The 16,251-nt window shown below is 31.2% G+C and overlaps 1 protein-coding gene across 1 annotated transcript in view; it reads right to left on the bottom strand.

Moving 5' to 3' along the window:
- spdi (sperm antigen with calponin homology and coiled-coil domains split discs) overlaps nucleotides 1–16,251 on the bottom strand; it is a 205,736-nt gene extending 189,485 nt beyond the window's left edge. Inside the window, exon 1 of the mRNA XM_088230453.1 lies at nucleotides 16,025–16,251. The gene's annotated coding sequence lies outside the window, so the exon portion shown is untranslated. The remainder of the gene's footprint in view (nucleotides 1–16,024) is intronic.

Here is a 16,251-nt window from a genome sequence, read left to right as displayed (position 1 = left end):
TAAAATAAATCTAGGCCCTACTCATAAACTTGACATGAAGTTACGCCTGGGCATAGTTGTAGAATACGGACGGGAATACCAACCTTATTCTACCACTATAATAAGGATAGTATTCTAATTCCTATCCTTATTCTACTACTACGGCTAGGCGTAACTTTATACCAGGTTTAAATGAAAGGCCCATAATGTTTATATAATTTATCACAGATTCAGAATAGGTAAACTATATTGTTGAAATCCCTTGTCTACTTCACTTCAATTTATGAATTTTAATATTTGGGAGTTGCAATAAGTTGGTCGAAATAACGAAAATGATACTTTGTCTATTATTTCATACAAAAACATATTGATAATTTTATTTTTTTCGTGTAAATAATTTGATGAACAATAATTATGTTTCACGTTGCTAAAAAAATAACGTTCCGGCAAACGGCGTTTTTTTAACACTTCAAGATCACAACTTTTTCGCTTTATTCCCAACTGTATATTGTATACAACTGTACATAACATATTATGGTAGTCAATTCGTTTTTGGTGATTTGGGAAACGAAGACAGGCAGTGGATTTATCCGTTATTTGTCGTTTTTCACAAATTGGACAAATTAGCTAAATATAAACATGACAGCGTAGGATTGGCCGGCTCATTAATTCATTGGTAGTCTGCACATAGCCAGCACAATTTCACACGCACACGTGATGCATTATAATTAACAAACTTGACAATAAACTCCACAGTAAATTTACTTAACTAACTGTGTATTGTTACGCACGCAAACGAAAATAAAATAATGACTAATGTCTAATGTCCATCCGTGGCCCGTTTCCATGGTGTAATAATGGCTTGAGCGTAGAACTAATAATTATATAGAACTTTTCAGAAAAACATTGTGATAAGTTTATCATCGCGTGAAAACAAATTTTTGCCAGCCAAAATAATTATTTATCGATTTTGGCGATAAATGTACGGATCTCGACGTTTGTGCATCTATCGTACATAATTTTACCACACATTCGCCTGAGAGATTTCGACAGCATTCAGCCTGATTTTATCCATGTTCTTCACAGTCCATACTTCGCTCCCATACATCAGGGTAGGCACCTGAACTCTCCTCTTGCGGCAAACATTTATTTGCCAAGGTTTTTAAAATATTAAAATAAAATAAAAATTGAAAACATTTTACACAATTTTATATAATATTCCCAAGGAGTTTTTGTTAAAAACTCATTTAGGGACATGCAGATAACAATATTTATTCACAGACGTTTTTATATTTTAAACTATAACATTATTTACAAAAGCACAATAGAAATTATGATACACTACAAATTAAATGGGTGTGAAAAAGTTTCAAAAAATTACAAAAAAAGACATAATACAAAGTATAAAAATGAATTCAAAATTATATATAAACTATAAACTTAAAATAAAACTTTACCATTTAAACTTTCAAATTTTTCCTTCTTTTAAAAAACGCGCACTATCCTGGATTCAAACTAAAGAACTCTTTTTTTCTATGATATATTTTGTTGCCCTATAATAAGTAATATTTTAACGTTTTTTTATTTCCTTTTTTAATTGCTATAAAATAAAAAAGTACCTTATAATCTTCTACATAATATTTTCTTTTCTCTTTCTTGTAATACACATAAATATTATACCCGTCTATTTATTATAGGAGCAAAAATTCATAAACATTTCTTGTATACCCACGATCAGGACATGGCTTTGTAGAATTTTTTGTTAACTATTTTTACTGTTAATATGTATTTCATTGCTATGTAATTATCTTTTATTTTTTGAATACTCTGTTTTACTTATTATGAATATTGTAAAAAAAAATAATTAATATATATATATATGTGTGTGTGTATGCACTTATTTATGAAAAAATGTTTTATATACCTTCATTTATTTTTTTAAATATATTAGTATTTTGTACTTAAATTATTAATATTGTAATCCGCAGCAAGCACAAGAGGTTGCTTCTTTTTTGGTGTGGTATTCCGTTTCGATTTTATTTTTGTACTTTTGCTTTATTATGTATTTATTTTTGCTAACATGTTGTAACTTTATATTATAACAATTTTTTTTTTTAAATAAATATATATATATATATATATCATAATACAATCTATGAATGAAAAAATAAGAATTAAACGTTTAAAAACTACATATAAATAAACAAGCTGAACGAGTAGAGAGTGCAAATGTTAAAATATTACATGAATGAAATTTTTTTTTAAAGTATATGTACCCAATACAGGTTAAAAAAGTATGAAAAGCGTATTAAAATTACTAGTTTGATTTCAATAGGTTGATTTAAACACACCGTTCACTTTGTTCCCGGCACTCACCCTCCTTTCAATATCTTTCTCAGTATTATTTTTGGTACGTGTATTTTGTACATACACAAATCTGGACTTCTCCCAAGGGGGAGTAGGTATATATTTTTTATTAATATCCCTACAGAGATGAGGTAGAATTTTTTCAAATTCAGGATTATGGATATTCCCTGTAAACGCTCGAATATCCATAATCCTGAATTTGAAAAAATTCTACCTCATCTCTGTAGGGATATTAATAAAAAAAAAATCTTTCTCAGTCGTTCCATTATTAGTAAACATACTTCCCAACGATATTAGGTTTGCGAAAACCGCGGATTTGTTATGTCGTGATCGATCTTGATATTCCGTTTCGATTTTATTTTTGTACTTTTGCTTTATTATGTATTTATTTTTGCTAACATGTTGTAACTTTATATTATATTATTTTTTTTTTAAATAAAAATATATATATATATATCATAATACAATCTATGAATGAAAAAATAAGAATTAAACGTTTAAAAACTACATATAAATAAACAAGCTGAACGAGTAGAGAGTGCAAATGTTAAAATATTACATGAATGATTTTTTTTTTTTTAGGAAATGTACCCAATACAGGTTAAAAAAGTATGAAAAGCGTATTAAAATTACTAGTTTGATTTCAATAGGTTGATTTAAGCACACCGTTCACTTTGTTCCCGGCACTCACCCTCCTTTCAATATCTTTCTCAGTCGTTCCATTATTAGTAAACATACTTCCCAACGATATTAGGTTTGCGAAAACCGCGGATTTGTTATGTCGTGATCGATCTTGATAGATAAAAAATATTACAATATGTATCGGTGAATTACGAAATGCATTTATAATCACAATGTAAGATAACAATCGGCGGAAATTATTATACAGTCACATTTCTAATTGACCATTGAGCACACCTACATACACATAATTGGGACCTTATTACGCTGTGCGATTCTAGTAACAGCTTGCCCACCGCATACCACACCCGGGGACATAAGTCTCCTTGGCGGTGGCCACGTGCACGGAAAAACTGCTCGTTGCCGAACGAGAAAAGCTGCCCGAACGAGCTCTCTGTAATCTGGTAGCCTTAGCATATTTATGCTGAAAGAAGGTAATCCAGAAGTATATACATTTCATTGGTTTGAGAAAAGAGGAAAGTAAATTCTTCACTGACAGGGATTAAATTGATTGGACATGATCAATTCGCCGAAATGATTATAAATATGAATATAGTCTATATAAATGATTATATAGACTCTTTTAACCTACTCTCCAAAATTAATCTTAATGTCCCCTTTCGCGTGACAAGAAATAAGTATTTATTCCATCTGCCAGTCTGTAGCACTAACTATGCGCAACACTCTTTCCTCTATCGTTCTTGCTCTAACTATAGTTTTTTTTTCATCTATTGATATATTTTACATACCCCTTAATTTATTTAAAAATAAATTAAGACTTATTATTTCTGGCTGCGATACGATCCCACTTACTATTTAATGATACACACTCCTGAACACTTACTCCTACACTAATACATATAAACACACATCTACACATACTCTCATACAAATACACATAAACACATCCTTTTGTTGTAACACAATTTAATAATATGTATAATTTTTATTTAGAAACTTTGCTGGTCTGTCTTTAAATTTTATTTTTTTTAAATGTCATTATATCATTGTCGACTGTTTGTTTCTTTAAAATAAATAAACAAATCTTTTTAAAAGCCTTGAAATTCTTTTCGGAAGCCACTAGGTCCGAATATCCGACAGGACCTATAACAAGGCCACGGATTATTATTATTATTAATTTTAAGCGATCAGCTTAAAGCTGATATGCTTAAATCTATTTAAAAGAAAGTTAGTTGTTGGCGCACTTTAACTTTTCCGAAACAAATCTAGTGTATTTTTGAACCCATTGAGACTACACACATTGAGACTACACCCATTGAGACTACACCCATTGAGACTACACATCAGCTCTTGTGGGACCTTATTCCAACCATCAACAACCCTATTGCTCAGGAAATGCTTCCGTGGATTTAGATTGAATCTCGTTTTCTCCAGCCTAAGACTGTAACCTCGAAGACAAGCATCTTGTTTACGCTTGAACATGGGATATTGCTGCCAAATTTGGGCAGCTATAGTGACTGTTGAGTATCTTGTATGTCTCTTTCAGGTCACCCCTTTCTCGCCGTTCCTGCAGCGTTGTGAGACCGAGAGTTTCCAGTCAAATGATTGTAGCGAGAAGCTCAAGAGAGGAAAAGGGACAAGACCACAGAATGTGTTTAGAAGATTGATTTGGATATCCGCAGCAGCACGAAAGGGAATCAACAAATTATGACTGGAATAGTTGACTGTATTTATTTATTAACGGACATCGTCCATGTATACAATTTATAAGGTTTAAATATTACAATAAAAGAATAGTTTAAAACATTAAAAAAAAAAAGAAGCATTGACAAACATAAGGGACACTGTACAGAACTATTTAGTTTAATAACAATACATGCGCCAGCCAGGATTTGTAGACGGTACCACCTGTTTCATGTACCAATAAGTAAAACATCGTATTTAAAAAATCCTTTTTTTCGTAGGACTTTTTCAGTGTACAATACAAAATTTAAAGATATAGATTACACAAACATCACTCTGTCAGATTTAAAATTTACACTAAAAATGCAATATGTAACTTAGTAGACATTATAATATTAAATATGTACATTTCCCTTCCCCTCTTTATCCTCTCTTCAAGAATCCTTGTCCTAATCCCTCCCAATTTACAATAACTTACTGTTCTTAAAAAAAAATCTTTGATAATTGAAAAAATATTTACGAGTACATAAAAATAACATTTTTATATTTATAAACTTATATGTAATATATTTTCTTTACTAACTTTGTATACTTTATGGAAATTTGTTATTAGTTCTGAGTTTATACACTATATCTGTTTGTTTACTAGAAATATATATGAAGAACTGTTGATTTCCCAAATAAAATAAAATTAATTAATAAAAATAGAATTAAAGATAAATCGTTGACCATCTTTAAAAAGGCGGAAGTATCTCGTTTTTTGTCGAAAATGAGTTATGAATATTTTAATAAAAATTAAGGTATATTTATGTAATAAATGGGCATCATACTGTTTTAAAACAGTAAGAAAAACCCAGTAAGATTATTTTTTTTATTATTTTTAAAGGCAAAATTTTCCAAAAAAAATCTTAAAAAGTCGTCTAAAAAATTAACAAATTCGAGATACTCCTTTTTGAAAGATAGACGACGAAATAAGCAAGGTAAATTTTGTAAATGGGGTCTAGAATTCCAACCGTCCTTGCGCTTAGTAGCTGCAAGACGTGTTGTATCTTACTCCTTTTTATTATTCATATTATTTTATACGTACAATAAATTTCTTTGCCAATTTTGAAAATGTATAAATGGGGTCTAGATTTCTTACCGTCCACGCGCAAGACGTTCTGTAATCAAGCTCCTATCTGATATAATTTAAATTGATCTCAATTGGAAACGAGGAACTAGAATCCCAACCGTCTATGCGCTCTGTAGCTGCAAGACGTGCTGGGATATTGATTTATTGTACAACGCCCTTGAGGTGATTTTCACAAAAATGGCGCTTTATAAATTATCCAACAATATACTAGCAAGTAAATTTATATAACATTGTAAATTTACAAACGAAATAAATAAATGCAAAATGATAATAAATTTTGAAGAAGTTCAATCGCGTTCCGTCATAAGGTTCCATTTGTACTTAGTTCATTGTATTCGTATAGTCAAGAAATATATGCCAATACAAAATGTCTATTGAAAGTTGACCGAACAAATTGTTTTAGCGATTTGAATGCAACTTAAGCTAACATGATTACAGGCTATTCTATTTATGAGGAAGTTGCGGAATAAAATAATAATATACAGATACACTTTATGTAGCCATTAAAGCAATTGGCTACAACAAGCTAGGTTTCAAGTTCGATTCACGAGAAAACAGTTACTGCAAGTTCAGGCATAAACAGGGCCAACTCGTCATATGCCGATTTAAGAGACCACAAATGGAAGAATTGAAAGAATATGGACGTTCAAACATAGGTTTTCAATGCAGCAGCAAGGCTTATTACGGGAGTAAAAAAATATTCTCACATCTCACAACATCTTCGAGATTTGCACTGGTTAAAAAGCCCAGAGAGAATAAAATACAAGCTTTGCTGGGCAGTATTCAAATCCCTTCATGAAATGGCTCCAAAATACCGATCGGACCTTTGCATTAGGAAAAATACGTGTCAAAGAAAATCTACTCTTAGGTCAGCATTTGATTCAGGAAGAGGAAAACTTGTCGAAATCCGGCGCTCCCCGAACACTAGATTTGGAGATCGTGCTTTTGCCGCCGCCGGCCCCTCTGCCTGGAACCAATTGCCTTCAAACTTACGAATCATCGACAGTCTCAGTCAGTTCAGATCCCAACTCAAAATCCCACTTCTTTAGACTATCATACCCTCAATTTTAAATCTGGAAATATAATATACCACTTTGGTTAAGTAAGAATGGAAGTTTAGGTATACAATTGTAAAGCGCCCTTGAGGTGATTTTTTACGAAAATGGCGCTATATAAATCAGCCAAATATTATTATTATTGTTATAGGTTGCACAAATATGAAGTTGTCATTTAAGGGGTTATATACAGGGTTATATGCAGTTCTGGTCAGAGTAACGGGACGCGAGCCTGACTTGGGAAGACGCACAGGAGCTGGCAGCCGACAGAGATGCCTGAAGGATCTTCGTGGACACCATATGCTCTATCTAGGGAGCGGACATGGAATGATGATAATGATAAATGTATATATATTTAAATATACACACAGAAAATTTTTAGTCAATCCGGCGATTGTTTTCGAAGTTACACGCCTTTTTGTAAAGACGTGCCAGAGCGTTTGAAGGTAGGAGGCAAGAGCGGCAACGCTTACCTAGAACTCTGTCTCTTTTATTTACCTGCCTATTTAGAGCCCACGAGAGAGAAGAATGGTCCGCAGGCGACCCCAACTTGAGCTATAAGAAGCTGCCGAACGAGCGGAGGGTGTATTATAAAAAAATAAATTTTACTCAATGCAAAATGTTTTTAAAAAATACTATGTTTTTAAAGTCGGTGACCAAGATTTCTTGGAAACGGCTGAACCAATCGGCAATAATACAAGCTGAAAAAAAAATTAAATTAATTATTCATAGATTTTATGATTTTTTTTATTGAAAAATGCCATTTTTACGTTTTTTTTAATGAGAATTTTACAAAACTTGGTTTGCGGAAACTTTACACTGTATTGATTGTAACAAATACCATAACAATATAATTTATGTCCTTTACACAAAATGGTGTACAAAACAAAAAATAAGATACATATTTTTTTCAAACCAAGTTTTTAAGAGAAGGTAATATAGAAGTCTAGGCATCTACAGGGCTTATGACCTATCATTGGCTGGTTTAAGTGGTCACTTTACACACTGTGTAACATTTATCATTTAGCCTAAGTTTAAACATCCAAATTTCTTCAATTCTTCCATTTGTTGATTTTAGTCAAGTTAAAGAGTTGAAACCTTTATTGTTGTGAAGAGATTCATCTGACTGAATTATTTCACATACTAGGCAACGCCTGATTATGTATATGATTATCAAATACGAAGTTACCTACGGTTTACAGCAATACAACAGGCCGTAGGTGCTCAGGACGAGAATTGCAAGCGCAAACCGAAACCGTCCGTTCCAGTTTTGTTGTTAAACTAAAAACTAAACCAAAAATTTTAAATGCTTTTGTTTTTTGCAATGGAACTAAAGGGCTTCTCTAGTAAATTATTACTATGAGGGTAAAATAAATGTCAATAGGCAAATGTAAATGTCGAAAAAATAATAAGTAAATTTTGATATCCGTACCAGGTTAATTTAGTATGCCCGTTTATTATAGTTTTGCTAACTAACTAGGAATTATGATTTTTTGCCTGTGACTTGTAATATGGCACATGCAATCCATTAATCATGCTTTAACCTGAATAATTATGATTAATTAATCTCAAAAGCTTTGATGAGTTACAAAGAATATCATGATTGATGGCAGTTACAGATGTTATTGTTTAAAACCCACGCTTATATCTGGAATTGTACGATTTTGTTTCAATCTCACTTTTTGTACAATGATTCGGCAAGAACGCTTCATTTTTCGTTCGTAAAATTAATGTTAATTCATTATCTCGATAAAGTATCAATAAATTAATGTCTGCGGTCTATTTGCAACGCAATCAAATAACATGTTCATTATGGATAGCAATCGACAGATGAGGCGATAAAGTCAATTAGATTTGGAATCCAACAATGTTTTGAGAATTTCCAAATGTTTGCAGACTGGGTGGATTTCCTCCCTAGGGATATATTCAGATCTAAATTTATTGCAACAAAGGGCAAACATTTTTGAGAAGGGAATATAGAATTTTTATTTTTTATTTATTTATTTATATATACGCCCAATGGGAATTTTTAAGGACATATGTTTTTTTTATTTTTTTATTCATAAATTTCATAAATAGTACATGTTTTTGTAAAATTCTAAACATATCTACTTTTACACATCTAGTAAATGTTATCAATGTATCTCTCCAAAAAAAGAGACTAACTCTTGTGCTTGGAGAGTGACTTACACTGTTTTAGTTGTTTATTTATAAGAGTTTATATAATTTTAAATATGAGTACATGAAAAAGAAAAATAAAAACATAGGATATATAAAGAAAAAATATAAAACAATAATACATTCATGTTAATTAAAATTAAATGTTGTTTTTACACGAGTTCAGTACACGAATTTTTTTAGATTAACTTTAAATTGATATATTATTTTTAATAGTTTTTAGTTCATTGGGAAGATTATTATAATTTTTTACACCTTTGAAGACAAAACTATTTTGACCATGACTTGTATGGAATTTAGGAATGTTAATATTATGTTGGTATCTGAGTGACTTATTCATCTCAAATTCTTTTATTTTTTCTTCTTTATAAATTTGTATAATATAATTTATTTTATAAAGAGTGTCTACTGTATGAACCTTAAATATATTAAATATGTATACTAAGAAAATTATAATAAAAGAAAGTAGAAAGACACAATGGTATATAGTAGACTCGGTGGGAGTGGAAGGAAACAGAAGAGATGTGTTTATAATTGAATTCAGTGATTTTATGAAAGAAGTCAACTTGTTATCAAAGAAATCAAGACTTGAACGTTTGTTGGCAGACCTAAGAATTCTGGGCACAGGGGAATGAAAACCATAGTTCGTTCTATGGTTGTCGGTACGATAAAGTAAGTTCTGTCCGAGGTTTCTAGTTGGAATATTTAATTTTATTGAGTTCGGTAGTTCAGGCGCGTCAAAGAGTGAGTTGAGAATTTTAAACAAGACTATAAGGTCGGATTTATTTCGACGGACTTGAAGAGAAGATATATTTAAGCTAGTTTCTAACTCATTATACGTATATTGGTCTCTGGATAAGCCCAACTTCCAGGCTATACATAATAATCATCTCTTTATTAATATTTTATGATGTTCTATAGTAACGATTAACGATCAATTTGCAAAAGCTACTTATGCTAATGATCTGCTCTTAACTCATTTTATGTTCATAATAAACCGACTTTTTTATATCTTTTGTGTGCTGACATACATACATGTATTTATATTTTTATTTTTATACCCATGTTTAATATTGTTTTTTTATTTTTGTATATCTAACCGAACTCATTAAATTGTTATATTGTAAAAGTCACTTGTGCCGTATAATAAATAAATATATATGGAATACAACTGGTAAAAGAAGAAGTATAAAAATTAAAAAATTGTTTTAAGGCGTTGCCTAGTCGGTGAATTGGTTCATCCAGGTGAATCTCACCCACATGATAAAGGTTTCAGCTCTTTTACTTCACAAAAGTCAACAGATGGAAGAGTTGATGAAATATGGATGTTTAAACATAGGCAGAATGGTGAATGTTACACTATGTGTAAATTAGCCCCTTAAACCAGCCAACAACCGGTCATAAGCCCTGTAAATGCCTAGACTTCTAGTGTTTAGTATTTTGTTTTTGTTATATAATTTTATATACTTTGTTAAAGGCATAAGCCGTTGAAAAAAAAGTGCTGTAATGAATAAATAAATATATATGCATTTGGCGGGCCTATTGTTAAAAGCACAGTCTTCACAATTATTTGTACTCATTTTTTTAAAATACATAAAAATAGATACTTCTCTAAAATGTTCTGCATGCCTGTTGTAATTTGTTAATCTAAATGACTCCCTGGGGGGTAAAATCCAGTAATTTGTCTACAAACATTTGCACAAACTCAAAATATTGTAATATAACCAACTGGTCCAAGAAGTTTGAAAATTGGATAATTGTTTTCAGGCGTTGCCTAGTATGTGAAATAATTCAGTCAGATGAATCTCTTCACAATAATAAAGGTTTCAGCTCTTTAACTTACTGAAAACAACAGATGAAAGAATTGAAGAAATATCAAGAGATATAAAGAGGCCACTTAAAACAACTAATGACAGGTCATAAGACCTGTAAATGCCTTCCATATTCCCTTCTCTCAAATGTTCTCCGTCTCTGTTGTAATTTTTTAAGTACGTCATAAATAAATTAACGTTGGAAAATGTGAAAAACTTCAATTTGGTACGAAAATGACGGAATGTAAACATTTTTTTTTTTTATTTTTTATTTTTTTTTTTTTTAATTTTTATTTTTACTACAAACATAAATGATAAAACAGAGTATTAAAAAAATATAGCATAATTACATAGCAATGAACTACATATTAATAGTAAAAATAGTAAACAAAAAAATCCTACAAAGGCATGGCCTGTTCGTGGGTATACAAGAAAATGTTAATGAATTTTTGCTCCTATAATAAATAATGGACAGTTATAATATTTTTGTGTAACATAAGAAAGAAAAAATAAGATATTCTGTAAAAGATAATATGATATTTTTTTATAGTAATTAAAAAAGGAAATAAAAAAATATAAAAAAAACACAAAAATATTCCTTATTATTAAAGGGCAACAAAATAAATCATAGAAAAAAAGAGATATATTTATCCGGATAGAAAGTAGATTATCACTAGGAGTAAGGATTCGAGGTTAATGTTAGGTCAGGTTAGGTTGGGTTAGGTTGGGTTAGGTTGGGTTGGGTTAGGGTGGGTTAGGTTGGGTGAGGAGATTGATTTTAGGCGGTCACTGCGGCGTTCCTAATCACCGGACATTCCACGATAATTTAGTCCCAATCAATAACAAGCAGCTATAAATACTAAATACATCAAGCGTCTCTCTCGTCTGTTGCGATGTCAAGTGTCAATATTGTTAGATATTATTTATTATGTACTGTGTACGCGTCAACCACAGACGTGGCAGCGTTCCCTAAATGTTATTCTTTACAACAGATTTAAGGAAGGTACAATTTATTTATTCACTCTGGATAACTCCTATAGCGCCACTTTCGCGAAAATCACTTTAAGGGCGTTGTACAATAAACATCCCAACACGTCTTTTTTTTTTACATTTACATTTTTTTTTGCACCACAACAGGCCAGGAGGCCTAATTACAGTGGTGAATTACATCACAGAGCACCCAGGCTTGAGAAAAATTACATTTAAATTTTTGTGTTCTCACCGGGAATCAAACCTGAAACCTTCCGTGCGTGAGTCAAGCGTCTTGACCACTACACTACGGAGGCCGCCGCGTCTTGCAGCTACAGAGCCCACAGGCGGTTGGGATTCAATTCCCCGTTTCTAATTATATAATATAAAATTCAAGTAACATACGGAAGCTAAATTCTGTTCATTATTACAATAATTTTGAAATAAACAAACCAGCAGCGTGATATTTATTTTTATTAAATTAAAAATTTAATTTAAAAAAGTGATATTTTCCCACTGCGAGGAGACAAAACTTCAAAAGTAGCCGGCGAACGCTCGCAACACACATATGCCAATTGGCCGCAGGTTGAGTGACCATATTGCGAACGCTCATGCTTACTCTAGTTATATAACTCAATGCCTGGTACCCAGTTATAAGGAAATTACATAAAGGCCCTTTTCACACATGCCACGCCAATCCACCCGGCACAGTAATTTTACCGGGTACACCCTACAGAAGGTGACACATTTTGTATGCGTTTGTAGGATGTACGCGGTAAAGTTTAGGTGGCATGTGTGAAAAGGTCCAAACGCGTAGACTGTGAAGCGCCACATTCAAATTGACTTGCTGTAGACAGCAACGACTTCGACACGGCACAAATCCTACTTAACGTCACACATCATCTATCTACACAAACGACATCAACCCTGATTATTTATTTATTTTATTAGGTAAACAAACAGTATGTACACATATATTGACAATTTCTTTGTATATTAGTGTAAGAAACTCATGCACACACCAAAAAATTGTTTACACTTAATACAATAATTTAAATTATGATCAATATAATAAATGTAAAAGAAACGAAATAAAAAAATATGTATAAAATAATAATAATAAAGTTAAATGTCTGCTTCTCTCAAAATTTCTATAATTTTTGACCTAAATTTACATACATTGTCACAAAAAATATCAGCCTCGGTAAATATATTGTTATATTGGTCGCATATTCTAGGTATTGTAGATTGTTTAAAATAGTTTGTTGACGCGTTTTCAGTGTAAAACAGAAGATTTTGTCTTGGCGGTCTAGATGGCACACGGAATGGAAGTCTTTCAAGTAGGTTTGGAGAATCAATTTTATTATTTATTAATTTGAATAAAAATAGCTGGTCTAACATTATTCTTCGATTTTTAAGAGAGTTTATTCCATGGTACTGCATACTTTCAGCATGATTAGAAAATTTAATGTTAAACCGGTAGTCGACCTGCTTTACAAAAAAATGTTGGACCCTTTCTAGTCCATTAATACTTACATTATAGTAAGGTGACCAAATAGGAGTACAGTATTCTAGCTGGGGACGAACAAATGTTTTGTAGAGTTTTTCATATGTCTCTGCATGTTTAAATGGTTTCGATACTCGCATAATAAGTCCGACCATTTTATATGTTTTTTTCTAAACTGATTCAATATGAATATTAAACATTAGTTTCGTATCAATAATAACACCTAGGTAGCGAATTTAACTATCTGTTATATAGACGCTATAATGATTAAGAACGACACACGGTATAATAATCCAGAAAAACTTATTGTACATCTCGTAGAACATAATGAAAAACATTAAGTTTTAATGTAGTTTGGGGAACGCTGGTTTACGTGTACCTATTTAGCAGGGAAGTGTATAAAATTATATGTATTATACATAATATAAGATATATAAATTTACCATTATAAAACGATCCGGGTTCAAAGATTTCTCGTGTCTATGAACTCCTGTGAAATAGTTAATAATAATATTACACTCCATACTGACGGTTGTATTATAATTTCGTGATAGAGGCATTGAAACTTCACATCCCATTACTTTTTTCTATTGTACAAAGCGTGTACATTGTTAAACTACACGGCTAATTCGGAACTTATGTTATTAGATTGAAGCAGGTACGATATACTAATGGATTTTTATTTTACGGGCGAGGGAAATCCATTATTTGGTACATTTGATAAGAATCAGAATTTTAAAGTAATTTTAAAAAATTGCATTTTTATTTCATTTTATTCAAAAACTAACAGATCTACTTTGTTTTGATACACGTGATGCGTCCATTTTTTTTGTCTCAAAACTAAAATTTAAAGGTACGTTTTCTTTTTTTCTTCTCTGATTGGCATTGTTCATTTTTTATGGTATTTTATTTTATTTTATTTGGGAAATCAACAGTTCTACATGCATATTTATAGTAAACAAACAGATATAGTGTATAAACTCAGAACTAATAACAGATTTCCACAAAGTATACAAAGTTAGTAAAGAAAATATATTACATATTAAATAAATACATATAAGTAAATTTTAAATCTGACAGAGTGATGTTTGTGTAATTTTTATCTGTAAATTTTGTTTTGTACACTGAAAAAGTCCTACAAAAAAAGCATTTTTAACATACGATGTTTTACCTATTTGTACATGAAACAAGTGGTACCGTCTACAAATCCTGGCTGGCACATGTATTGTTATTAAACTAAGTAGTTCTGTACAGTCAACTTTTCCTGTCATACTTTTGTAAAGCAGTAGTTGGTTCGCACACACGCTGCGGTATTGTAGAGAAATGATTCCATGGTAGGTGGAGGCAATGAGAGTTGATACATAAGAAATACCGGTTTTGTATTTAAGGTACTTTATAAATTTGTTTTGAATGTTTTCTATTCTACTTATATATATGGCATACTGGGGATTCCATATCTGAGATGTGTATTCCAAATGGCTTCTGACAAACGTATAATATAATGAAATTAGGGCCTTTGGATTATCAAAGTGTTTACTCATTTGAATTATGAATCCTAACATGCTCAATGCTTTGGAGGTAATTTTATTGATATGCGATTCAAAAAGTAGTTTTGAGTCTAAAACAATCCCAAGATCTTTAATTTCGTACTTTCTCATTAGTACATTATTGTTTAGTTTGTAATCAAAATTAAGAATTTTTCTTTTCCTTGTGAATGTAACACACACATTTATTAATATTCAAAAAGTTTATTTTCAATACAATATTCAGTTAGACGATTAAGATCGTCTTGAATTATGAGGCAATCTTCTCGAGATTCAACTTTAGCGTATATTTTCATATCATCGGCATAGAGAAGAAATTTTGAATAACGAAAGTAAACATCAATGTCATTTATATATATATATATATATATATATAAGAAATAAAAAGGGACCAAGACTTCCCTGGGGGACACCAGAGAGATTTTAATTTTTAACCAAAAGAAATTCGTAAAGTACATGTGTTTCATTATTGCAGTGTGCCTACGGCCGACTGCGACACGGTACAAATTACTAGTAATTAAACACATACTTCTTTCTACAAAACACTCAGTTTACCCTGAATATATCTCCTACAATGGTAGCCGAAACGTCGAAACAAATCTTACACACACGTATCACCCAAAAAAGAAAAACATTGAAAGATTTATTTGCGAATAATCATAATGACGTGCAGCGTTTACTTTCGAAATAATTCGTAATATTTTTTTCTTTTCTTTTGGATTTAAATTAGATTACTGTTCATTTTATGTTAAAAAATCTTTTTTAACTTATTGTTTACTACTTGTGAAAACCAGTAATATGCTTATTTGTCATTTGTTTTGTTATATGTATAAATATATAAAAAATATAGCTGTTGGTTATCCAAATAAATAATAAATTAATAATAATTACAAAATAAAGTTATCGATAAGCTTAGCGTAATGTTTAGAGTGAAGATAACCCAAATATTTTGAGATGTTACACAACTGTATTGTAATGATAAATGAAAGATACATGCTCAACAAGTTACAGACGTAAACCGTACAGAAACGAATCAATAACACAAGGCTTAGAACCACCCCTGCCCTCCCCACAACTGCATTGCACCACAGAATGATACAAATATGCAACCCCATGTAGGTACTTCAATGTTTACATCCACCAAAATTCATACTTACGGGAACATATCACAAGACACAATTGTTTTAAAAACACAAATTATTACAATAACACGTTGAATTGTCAATTGACAATCCCACTTTGAACAATTTCCGGTTAATTCCGTACGAAAAGTCAAAATTACTACGAGCCGGCCGTCTAAAACTAAACAAATTCAAAATACGTTACAGCAGCGCGCATGCGCACATACAAAACACAGAGACAGTTCCAAACACGCGGTTAAACT

This window comes from Micrasema longulum, unplaced genomic scaffold, assembly GCF_059751315.1.
Source record: "Micrasema longulum isolate JH-2025_06_02 unplaced genomic scaffold, ASM5975131v1 h1tg000769l, whole genome shotgun sequence".
Lineage (NCBI taxonomy): Eukaryota > Metazoa > Arthropoda > Insecta > Trichoptera > Brachycentridae > Micrasema > Micrasema longulum.
Note: the sequence above shows the minus strand (reverse complement) of the source record. Positions and strands in the feature narration are given on the sequence as shown.